The following is a 12,128-nucleotide window of genomic DNA, read 5'->3' as shown; positions in this document are numbered from 1 at the left end:
GGTTCAATCCCCAGCACCACATGCCAGCCAGCCCCGCCCCCTGGTGGGCTGAGTTGGACACACACACACACACAAATTAAAAAAATAAATAAAAAACCAATATGCTGGAAGATAAAATATGTAAAACTCTGATTATTAGATACCCCTGCAGTGTGCCCAATCTTCTGCTAGGTATTAGCTCAGGGATCCAGGAAGACCAGTTCACAAGAAACAAGCATTTATTGATTAAGGAAGAGATTATCAGATGACTCAGGCAGGCTGTGGGGTGAGTGTGTATGTGTGTGTGTGTGTGTGTTACTGGGGATTGAATTCAGTGCTAAGCAAGCACTCTTCCACTGAGCTGCATTCCCAGACCACACTGTGGTGATATTAAGTTAATGGAGATCTTGCCCTGGATTATCTTTAGTCTTAGTGGTCTTTGTAGGAAGGAGAGGATGGGCCCAAAAGGGTAGTGCCAAAAGACGTAAGCCTTGGTGCAGGGAAGTATGTAAAACCATCCAATGTGAATTTGTGGTTCCCCTGCATTTAATGAATAAGCATAGGCAAGGGCTTTCTAAAAAGAAAGCCTCAGTGGCACAAGGAATGATCCAATAAAATAGGATCATATCAAATTTAAAAAGCTTCTGCACAGTAAACAAGCAACAAAGTGAAGAGGCAGCCTATACAATGGCAAAAAAAAAAATTTGCCAGCTGTTTCTCAGAGGACTAATCCCTATAATATACAAGGAACTCAAAAATAATACTGCCCATAAAAAGTCCAGTCAAAAAAATGAGTAGCTAAAATGAATAGTTCACTTCTCAGAAGTACAGATGACCAACAAATACATGAAAAATGTTCAGTATTGCTGGCCATTTTTAAAAATGCAAACTAAAACAGCACTGATATATTACTATAGTCTAGAAAGAAATAGATTACATATTCTGCCAAGGCTGCAGTGAGAGGGAAGTAAAACCTTTCTACATTGTTGGTGGACATGTAAACTAGTATAATGACTGTGGAGATCAGTATGGGGATCTCTCAAAAAACTACCAATACAGTTTCCATTTGACTCAATTATTCCATTTCTAAGTATGTTCCTGAAAGGGTTAGTCGTCATACTAGAGTGATACTTGCATACCCACATTTATTGCAGCACAATTTATAACAGCTAATTCTTGGAAACAGCCTGTATGCCCACCAATAGATGAATGAATAAAGGAAATATATTTACACATAGTGGAGTACTGTGCCATCAAGAAAAATAAACTTGAGGTGTTTGTGGGTTTATGGCTGCAGCTTGAGACCATAATGTTAAGTGAAATAAACCAGACACGCAGTTTAAACATTGCATGTTTTCCCTTTTATGAGAAACCCAAAATATAAGCAAAGAGCACAATAAAAATTAACAGGAAGCAGGGAGTACTTTTTCAAATGGTAAGGTGAGTAGGAGATGGAGAAAGGAAGAGGAAAATAGTTTTATAAAAAAGATTTTTGCAGATGGGGAGCAAGAGCTGGTGGGAGTAGGGACGCATGCGAGGGGAGGGTACAAGAAAAAAATTAAGATGCCCTGTGTGCATGTACAAACTCCCTACAATGAATCATTAAGTACTACAAACATGTACTAATAAAAATAAGAAAAAAATTTAACCTTTATATATTTGGTACAAGGTCTTGCTATGCAGCTCAGATTCATAGTGGTGATCCTTTCTTAGCCTTCTGAGTGCTGGAATTACTGGTGTGCACCACCATGCCCGGTTTTGGTGGCTGGCACAACTTGCCCAGGTTCTGGGGTGGGCATGGCATTCAGTACCAGGTATTAAACTCAGGTCCTTGCACTTTTTAGACCACCAAGCTATCTCCCCAGTCCATTAAAAATATATATTTTATATATTTTTACTTACATACTTACATTGACTTGTTGCCCCATAATTTCAGCTTGGCTTTGAATGCAGTCACTGTAACTATCAACTTGAACACAGTTGTCATTCTGTGAAGTGATAGATTGAGTTCAGTGACCAAGTTGAATGTCATGTGAATAAGCAAATATTATGACATTATTAGTAAAATATGCTGCCTGTGGCAACTGTTGTTCTAAAGTTTCCTAAGTGGTTCTTGTAACTCAAAAATTCAGGCCAGGGGCTGGGGAGATAGCTTAGTAGAATTAGCACCTGCTGGGCAAGCTCAGGGTCCTGAGTTCAATCCCCAGTACCACAAAAAAAAAAAAAAAAGACACTGAATAGTAAGGGCCAGCCAGGCCAAATAGCTCAGCAGATTAAAGCACCTACAAGCAGGTGCAGGGGCCAAAGGTTTGATTCCCAGGCCTGCTGTGCCAGCCCCTCCCCTGGGGAACACTGAGCTGGCTATTGAGATGGTGTGGTGCACACACCTGGAATCCCGGCTTTTGGGAGGCTGTAAACAGGCAGATCACTACAAATCCAGTCTAGTAGTGAGACTCTGAACACCCTGTAGACCCTTCCCTAAAATAAAAAGTAGAAAACAACAACAAAACATTCAGGCCAGTGATTTGCATTTAGAAAGCCATCTCACTTCTGTGAATAAAAGCAGATATGTGTGTTCTGCACAGATATCCTCACAGAGTTGTGCAAATAAGTTTGAGTTCAGGGAATGTGGTTGATTATTTTAATCACATTGTGTAAACCATATTTTAACATGGTTCAGCTGTCATTTTTCAGCTAGCCAGCATTTCTCTGTGGGTGACATAGCATATAGGCTTGCAGTGCTTTGATCCACGTGGTGAATGTGGCAAGCGTCCAGTCATGGCAGCCATTCCATCCATTCATATACCAACAAAAGAACCAGTTCAGTTTCCCTTCTATGTAATTGTTCCCAGACTAGAATAGTTCTACAGCTGTGATGCTGGTTAGCAGTTGCACATAATGTATCCTCTTGTGCATCCTGAAAAATACACTGCACAGAAACTAGTACTGTTGCCGATTGTCAGTGGACGCATCACCTGAATTTTGGGCCCTGGTGACCCATTAGGCTTCCATAACAATTGTATCTCAGTATCCTCAGCTACTTCATCAGTTTGTTTAGTTTCGGTGCTGCCAAAAGAGGAACACACCCTGCCTTCGGAACTACAGCGTGTCTCCTGAGGGCATCTTCATGACGAATGTCCTCAAGTCACAGCAGCATCAACTCTTCACCAAGAGGAATGGGTTCCTCAGTTTTAGCAGTGCAGTGACCACCAAGAATGATAATTTCATCAAATGCAGGTGCATTTGATGAAGGGGTGGCCTTCACTAATTGCTTTTCTTCTTTGAGCTCATGATTTTTCGTTTTTAAAAAACTCCATTCTTGTCGTTTATTGCAGGATGCTTGGTCTGCATGTGTGGGGAAGCAGTTTTGACGGTGTTGTGGCTTTGTTGGGTAGCTAGAACATGTATTACACAAGACAGGTTTGGAGAGTGAGTCACCTGTTGCAGTGAACCTGTGATTTAAATAGGATTGTGGGTGCGTCCTTGTTTTTGAGACAGTCCTACAGGTTGATGGTAGTTGGATGGTAGTTAGCTACCCAGGTTGTGATTTAGCAATATAAAAAATTACCCTTGGATGAAGAGCCTCAGCACCAACCCACTCGGGACCCTTCCTGTCTTCCAGGAGCTTTCTGTCAGTGAAACTTTCCTACTGTTAACTTCCTTTGTCCTCAAGTCCATTGCCCAGTTTTGGGAAAAATGAACTGAGCACATATGATATCTAACAGGTTAAGGATTACTTCCCAGGGTAAATACTGTAGTGATACATGTATACCCATGTTTCTGGCTGTGTAATTCACTATACAGCCTACAGGTCTATTGATGGTCAAATGGATAAAGTAACTAATAGCATATATACTAGTTCAGTTTTATTCAGCTATAAAGAAGGATAAATTCTTGACATTTGCAGGAAAATGGGTAGCTCTTGAGTCCATAATGTTAAGTGAAATAAGCCAGACACAGAAAATTAAATGCCACATGGTTTCTCTTGTATAGGAAACTCAAGTTAGAAATGAAGAGTAAAATAAGAGAAAGATGGTTAAAAAAGAGTAGTAGAGTGGAAGCAGGTTAGAGAAAGGGGAAGGACATGTGGAGGAAAGATAAAAGTCATTGATACACAATTAATATATGTACTGGTTTCCCATGATGAATGTAAACTTTTTTTGGCAATCATAAACCAAATAAAAAGAAACATTGAAAAATCTCACATTACTATAAATAACACAGGTAATTTTGCTACTTTTAGGGATGGTATTATTTCCTTCAAATGTTTAAGAGAATTAACCAGTGGAGCCCTTTTGGTCTAGATTTTTATTTGTGTACAGGTTTTAAATTACAAACCACTTTTTTTCCTGTCTAGCTCAAACAGCCTTCAGACTTGCTGTGTGGCCCAGTTTCCATGCATGGTGGGACAGATTTCTTTTTTCTTTCTTTTTTTTTTTTTTTTTTTTTTTTTTTTGCTTAACATAGGGTTATTCTGGTTTTCTTTTCTTTCTTTTTTGGAGGTTTTGGTTGTATATTTCTATAGTACTCCCATAAATCCTTTGAGATCCATAAGAGCTAACGAAATGACTTCTCTTTCTCTGATTTTGCTAACTTTTCTCTATTAGCTTTTGTTGACTTTTCAAGAACCAGCTTTAGTTTCATTGATTTTTTTTTTCTCATGTTTCAATTTTCCTTGTTCACTGACTTCTCTTTATTTTTGTGCGAGTAAATTTGCTGGTTTTTGGAGGGACTGGAAATTAGTGTCTCACTCTGTATGTAGCCTAGGCTGGCCTCAAAATCATAGTCCTCTTACCTCAAACTTCAGAGTGCTAGGATTATAGCCATATGCTACTGCCCAGCTGAAACTATTCTTGTTAACAACACAAGTTATTTGGAAGTAAGTCATTTAAGTTTCATGTATGTTGGGATTTTTTTCATTTTGATCATGAAACATCTTTTTATTTTGACAAGGTCTCTTTGTAGTCCAGGGGTCCTTTAACTCACTCTGTAGTATCCCAGTTTTAGTACTTTTAAAATGTGCTTATTGCTCAGTATATGTTTATGTGTTATTTTGTTTTTTGCTTTTTTTTTTTTTTTTTTTGTACTGGAAATCGAACTCAGGACCTTTTGCTTGCCAAGCTCAGTATACGTTGTATCTTGGTGACTTTCCTATGCCCACTAAGGGAATGTGCATTCTAATGATATTTGGGTATTCTTAAAATGTTGGTTTTGTTCGACTCTGTATCCTTATTGACTTTCTGTCAACTGTTCTATTGATTATTGAGTGGAGAGTTATAATCTATCTCTCCTATAATGTGGATTTGTCTTTTCTTTTTACCTGTATCAACTTTTTTTGTTATTTTGTGAAGTTGTTAACTACATGCATATGTTTTTAGGATTATGTCTTAAAGAATTGTTCCCTTTATCATTATTCAGTGTTCTTTATTAAGAGTCCTTATTGTGAAATCTGTTTTGTCTGATACTCTAAAGTTCTTTAGGTTTCATATTGTGAAGCAGGTTTTATTATGCTGGTGACTAGTCAGCCCACCACATTTTAGACTACATTTTTACCATTTGCCTAAGTTCAGTGAGACAGAACACTTACACATAGCCACTTAAATGAAGCAGGTAGGGATGAAGTATCAGGTGAGGATTCATTACAAATCAGTCCACAAGTTCAAGAAAGCTGCTCCAGAGGGGATGTAATCTGTGAACTGCAGGTGTAGGTGAAGACCCCAGTAAGCAGCCTAGAACTCAGAGGGGCAGCATGGGTCACTGGACTTCAGCATTGAAGAACATCTTATTTCTGAGGGGATAGGAACAGAGATCAGACTGTTACAGCCAGCTTGTCATTGTCTTAAGAAGTTATACTTGTAGCAGTACAACTGAAAAAGGGAAAGATCTCCCTTTGTCCAAAACCATCCAGAGAATTGTCTAAACATGCACTTATTGCTTGAATGTGTATCTGTCCCATTTTTAAAACCTGTCTCCTGGTAGAATAGATGTTTAGACTAAGCGTGACACAACTGAATGATAGAACACTAACCTGGCATGTATACGGCCATGGTTCAAGCCCCAGTGTGGAAATAGGTTTCTATAGATGGCATTTACTTGACTATGATGTTAGACCATCATGAACTGTATGTTTTTGTCAGTGATGGGCCACATATACAGTGGTGGTCCCATAAAGTTAGATCACGTAATGATTTTGTCACATTGAGTGTGAGTATATTATGTTGACATAGTGACACAAGACCATGTACGTATGTACAAGTCATTTGTGGTACAGCAGGACCACAGACAGAACCTGAGTTGCCATTTAATAGTTTATCCGCCTCATGGTCTGACCTTTAGTGTCTATGATCCAGTGTGTAATGAGACGCTTTGCATCCATGTCTATTTTGTAGAGCGGGGAAAAGAAGTGCCAACTATTCCTGGCACATAATATCAAATCATAAGCTTCACATTCTTAGAACTGATTAGATGCTAAAGCTTCAAAAGGAGATCCAGACATTGACTAGAAGCACGCCACTGATTGGTTGACATTGTCAGAGGGTTGCCGTTCAAACACAGGTGTGTAACTGGCTCCCAGTCCTGCAGTTGCAATGTTGATCTTTCAGTTCTCTCTGACAGTGCCATCCTGATGGCCTATGCCCTATAAAGGAGCCAAGCCCAGCAGGAACACACACACCACCACCTCCCCCTGCCACACACACCTGCTCTGGGCCCTGTGGGCAAGAGGCTACAGCAGGAGCTGATGTGTCTGGTGACAAAAGGAATTTCTTCCTTCACTGAATTAGACTTCCTTTTCAAATGGGTAGGAAACATCTGTGGAACAGCTGGCATGGTATATGAAGACTTGAAGTATATGCTGGCCCAGGAATTCCCCAGTGGCTACCCTTAAAATGTACCCACGGTGGAGTTTTTCATTCCCTGCTACCACCCCAGTGTAGACACCCAGGGTAACATCTGCCTGGACTTCCTTAAGACAGGTGGTCCATCTGCCTTGTTACCCCATCAGGATCATGTTCATCCAGAGCCTGCGAGGAGAATCCAACATCAGTGCTCCTTTGAACATGCACAGTGGAACTGTTGCGGGGGGGGGGGGGACCACAGCTTTTAAGAAGTACCTGCAAGAAGCCTACCGCAGGTATCTAGTCAAGAGCTCAGACCCAGGATAACCAGCCTTTTGTTTCTTCTTTAGTCTGTTCTTTTCATGGTTTCTGTGTAGGACACTATCTTGTGCTGTGGTGGTTTTGGTTTTTTTGTTTTTTAAAGTAAGTCTCTGGTTGAGTTTTGTAATGTATGTAGGTTGTTTTAGGGAAAAAAGAGATAGCAAATCAAATTTTACAGAACTGTTCTAAAGTACTTAATTTATATAAAAAAAAAATGTTAATCTGTTCATTTTAAATCCTGTTGCATAAGGATATAGTGATTTAGAGTAAATGTCCCAAAACAGTCATGTTTTCTAACCTTATAATAATCATGGACACTTATATTTAGGTGGGTAATGCACATACAACCTCCAACAGCTTTTTTCCCTTGCAGTGAAAAAAATTGTAACACTGGGTTGTATTGGTTGCTCTAACTTAATGTGGTCTCCTGGTTTGTTTCTGACACATTCTGTGTTCTTACTGTTTCATTTTGTCAAAAAGAAGCAGTTTGTAGCACTTGCTTTGCTGTTGCCCTTTAAAGTTTATTCTGTTTTCCCATAGTTTTCTATTTTGGATTGTTTGTTTGTTTGGTATCAGGAAGCAAACTCAGGACCTTGCACTTGCTAAGTTGTTTTTGAGAGAGTCTCATTATGTAGTCCAGACCGGCCTTGAACTCACTCTGCACCCCAGAATGGATGGCCTTGAAATCGTTGCAGTCCTCATGCCTCAGCCTCCCATGTGCTGGGGATACAGGCGTGTGTCACCATGCTTGTCTTGAGCTTCTCTTTCTGGATGCCAGGGGTTGAACTTGGGGCCTTGCACGTGCTAGAAAGCCATTCTACCTCTGAGCTATACCTTCAGTTCTATTAATGAACTTTTTTTTTGGGGGGGTGGGGACTCAGGTCGTTGTGCTTGCCAGGCAAGCACTTATTCTACTGAGCTATCTCCTCAGCCCCAATGAACTTTAATAGAGTATGATATATCTGCTTTTGGGACTTGTATTTTTCATTTAACATGTTTTTGAGGAAACAGTCCTGTCATATCTATAATTTAATCATATATTCATCTTGGCTAGTGTTGCATTATTTAATATGCCACGGTAGCTAGTCTCTATTATTGGTGCATTTTTGATCATTTCCAGCAGAACATGTTGGTCTGAGCATTCTGAAACATGTCTCTTTATGCTGAAGTACAGGTTCCTCTGTGGTAGAATTGTAGATCATAGAGTATGAGCACTGCTAAGCAAGCTTTTTTATTTGTCCAACAAATATGCATTGAACGCTGTATCTTATACACATTTCTAGGTGCTTTGTGGTGTCAGTGAATTGAGTAAATAAAAAATCCCTGCCTGGTGGCATTTACATTCTGTTTGGAATAGCCAGACAGACATAAGTAGAGGAAATAAAGAGGTAATAAATGCCAGGGAGTAAAGCATTAGACCAACATAAGATGAGGGTGATACAAGAAAGTGGTGAGTGTAAAAGCTGAAGGCACATCATCCACTGTTATTAGAGAGTTATTTTTTTTACCTTACTCTGGTTTTAAGTAGTCTCATTTTTGGAAAGACACGTTCTGTCTAGGTGCCGTTTTCTACTGAGTTGTGTGAAGAAATCAGAAGTGTGCTCAGACCTAGAAAGATAAAAATTACATTTCCCAATAACTTTATGGGAAAGAGAGTACTGTTATGTTCCTATTAAAGTACTTGCGTTTGTATACTAATGGTATTACTAATTTTTTTTCTAAAACTTTTTATTTATTTATTTATTTATTTATGTGTGTGTGTGTGTGTGTGTGTGTGTGTGTGTGGCCAGCTCAGCCCACCAGGGGGCGGGGCTGGCTGGCATGTGGTGCTGGGGAATTGAACCGAGGTCCCTCTGCTTTGCTAAGCTTGTTCTAAGTAGGTGCTTTAGACCACTGAGCCATCTCACCAGCCCCTAAAACATTTTTTAAAGTACACTAAATAGTACAAGACCTGGACAGTGGTTAGCTCCACGAATGTAACTTTGGCCAAGTTACCCGTTCTCTGATTTCAGTTTGTTCTTATGTATCATAAGGATAAAGAGACATACAGGAAGAAAACACTAAGAAATAGTGAATTCCTTTTACAGTCTTTGAATCATGTACTTTTTAATTATTATTTTTACTGTAAATCAAACTCATATCCTCATGCTTGCCAGGCAAGAACTGTACTGTTGAGCTCTATTTTTGAGACAAGTTTTCACTATGTACTTTAGGCTGGCCTTGAACTCCTGCCTCAGCCTCCCGAGTGTTGGGATTATAGGCATGTGTCACTACACCAAGTGTCATATACTACTATTGATGCAAAATAACAGCTCCATTTTATTTATTTTTTTATTTTATTGAGAAACAAATAGCAATGAGACAGTTTCAAAACCGATTAGTAGGACAGTTTCAATAATTAATACATTGCATATTGTTGTCTTCTTAGTGGTTATTCAGGGTATAAGATGCAGACATGATATCCTGTCCAAATACTATTAGTACAAATCTTTCTTCTCATTGAATTAAGAGAAAGTAGCTGTATATCTATCCTATTTTGTATATACAGATACAAAATGGTCCTTTATTTTTATCCCTTTTGTTTGGTTTAGTTTTGTCAGAGATGGGTATTCCATTGCCATTTAAATATTGTAGGTACATGAATTCAGCAAAATAATCCAACATAGTCCAGTAGTCCATAATAATAGTGGGTTGTCCATAGGACTGGCAATGTTAGATGTTGTTGACTTGAGCCTTTTACAGCTCAGTATATTAATATGGCTTTACTTTTTATACCTTGTTTTTTACTTTTCTACTGGGTGGTTAAGACCAAGATAAAGCAAGACCTATATCAAAAGGTGCAGCTTTTGTATCTGACAAGGTCAGTCAAATCCCCTCAGGATTTGGCCTGAAAACCTGTACTGCAGTTTGTAGATCCTTTGTTAGTGTCAGTCATGTGGATGAGTCACAGCCATTGCTTGACCAATTTGCTCTCTGTGAAAGCCTGAGAGATTTTTTTCTTTCCATGTGACTCTCCTTAGGCACACTATACATTGTCGATCACTTTCCTCTGTGGCCCCATAATCTCCTTGAACAGAAAATTTGGGACATCACTGAGTTACAGGATGTTATAGTACAGGTTCTCTTATGTCCTGAGTCCTCAGTGACCTTGAAAGGCTAGGGCCAAGATGTTGGCTGTCCTTGCAACCCTTCTTTTCACTAATTTTTGGTCTGCAAACTTAAGTTGTTAACCCTCCAGAAAAGAAGTTTTATGATATTACCCTATAACATAGGTAGTTGAACTTAACCTATCTATCTGAATACCAAACATCTTAGACATTGCATGAAACAGGTATTTTCCATCAAGTATTGATATGTTAAACTTTAAATCACTACAGAATGTGAAGAAAAAAAAATTTTTTTAAAGAAATGAACAATTACATATTTTTACACAGAAATTTAGAAATCTAACCATATACAGCATTGTAGCAGGACCGGCCTATCCTATAACATTTTTTTTTTTTTTTTTTTTTTTCTTGTTTTCATTTATTACCTTTTTTTTTAAACAGACGTTTACTTGAGAGACAGTATGGCATTAATTGATAGGACATGACAAGCAGTATGTATTTAGAAGACCAGAATGACAGGCATTCCAAGCATGATGCTACTATTACACATTGATGTCTTCAGTGCAGTTGCTTAGTTCACAGGTATCAGCATATATAGTCAGTCAGGGTAAGAATCCTACCCACTAATTGCTAGTTTCAAAAACCTACTGAAGATTCTCAGGATCATTACCTTAATCATCTTGTGCATATAAATGTAAGTTTTTGCCTCTATCATGCTTCCTAGCTTTTCTCCTTGCCCTCTCTTCATTTTTTTTTTAATTATTATTTTTTTAATTTTATTTGTGTGTGTGTGTGTGTGTGTGTGTGTGGCCAGCTCAGCCCACCAGGGGGCGGGGCTGGCTGGCATGTGGTGCTGGGGGATTGAACCGCGGTCCCTGTGCTTTGCTAAGCTTGTTCTAAGTAGGTGCTTTAGACCACTGAGCCATCTCACCAGCCCTCTCTTCATTGTTTAATCCTTAAGTTCTCGCTTTCCTTTTAATTATGTTATATCTTTCCATTTTTATTTCTTCTTTTGAGTTCTTACACTAGGGAGACTATATGATGTTTACACATGTGGGTCTAGTTTATTTCACTTATTAGTGTATCTTCATGTGGCATCCACTTAAATATAAAGGCTTCGAGTTTAACATTCTTCATAGCTGAGTAATACTCCATTGTATAAAAATACCACATCTTTTTCATCCATTCCTCAGGTGACAGGCATTTTGGTTGTTTCCGAGATTTGACTATCACAAATTGTGCTGCTATAAACATAGGTGCACATATATCACTATGATATGACGTTTTCAGTTCTTCTGGGAAAATTCCCAGTAGGGGGACAGCTGGTTTGAATGGGATTTCCAATTATAGTTTTTTAAGGATTCTCCACACTGATTTCCATAATGGTTGCACCAGTGTACATTCCCACCAGGAGTGGAGAAGTGTTCCTTTTTCCCCACAGCCTCTCACAACATTTGTTGTTGGTTGATTTCTTTATGATAGCCATTCTTTCTGGGGTGAGATGGTATCTCAGTGTTGTTTTAATTAGAACAGCTCCATTTTAAAGGATATAAGAAATCATTTATTCTGGTCCAAATGTGAGGGACCAAGGATTGATCAAGAACACATTCAAGTTATCCTGAATAACATGATCCAAATTAAAAGAGGTTAACTTTCATACAAAAGAACAAAGTCTATACATTTAAAGAATAAATTAATGGAAAGCACTTGGTAAGAAAGTAGGGGTATGTTTTTTGTTAAGTTTCAGATATGCGGGCTGGAGAGATGGCTCAGTGGTCTAAAGCACCTATTTAGAACAAGCTTAGCAAAAGCATCAGGGACCGTGGTTCAATCCCCCAGCACCACATGCCAGCCAGCCCTGCCCCCTGGTGGGCTGAGCTGGCCT

General features: G+C 39.0%; 1 protein-coding gene and 1 pseudogene across 1 annotated transcript in view; both read left to right on the top strand.

Moving 5' to 3' along the window:
* The window catches only part of Trim24 (tripartite motif containing 24), a gene marked incomplete at its 5' end in the record, with an annotated part of 98,967 nt that overhangs the window by 23,933 nt on the left and 62,906 nt on the right, over positions 1 to 12,128 (top strand). The gene's annotated exons all lie outside the window — the stretch shown is intronic.
* On the top strand, positions 6,719 to 7,142 carry LOC111816126 (annotated as a pseudogene).

Source organism: Octodon degus, unplaced genomic scaffold (assembly GCF_000260255.1).
Source record: "Octodon degus isolate 3935 unplaced genomic scaffold, OctDeg1.0 scaffold00027, whole genome shotgun sequence".
NCBI classification, from domain to species: domain Eukaryota; kingdom Metazoa; phylum Chordata; class Mammalia; order Rodentia; family Octodontidae; genus Octodon; species Octodon degus.
The sequence above is the reverse complement of the archived record's forward strand: the minus strand, read 5'-3'. Positions and strand labels throughout refer to the sequence as shown.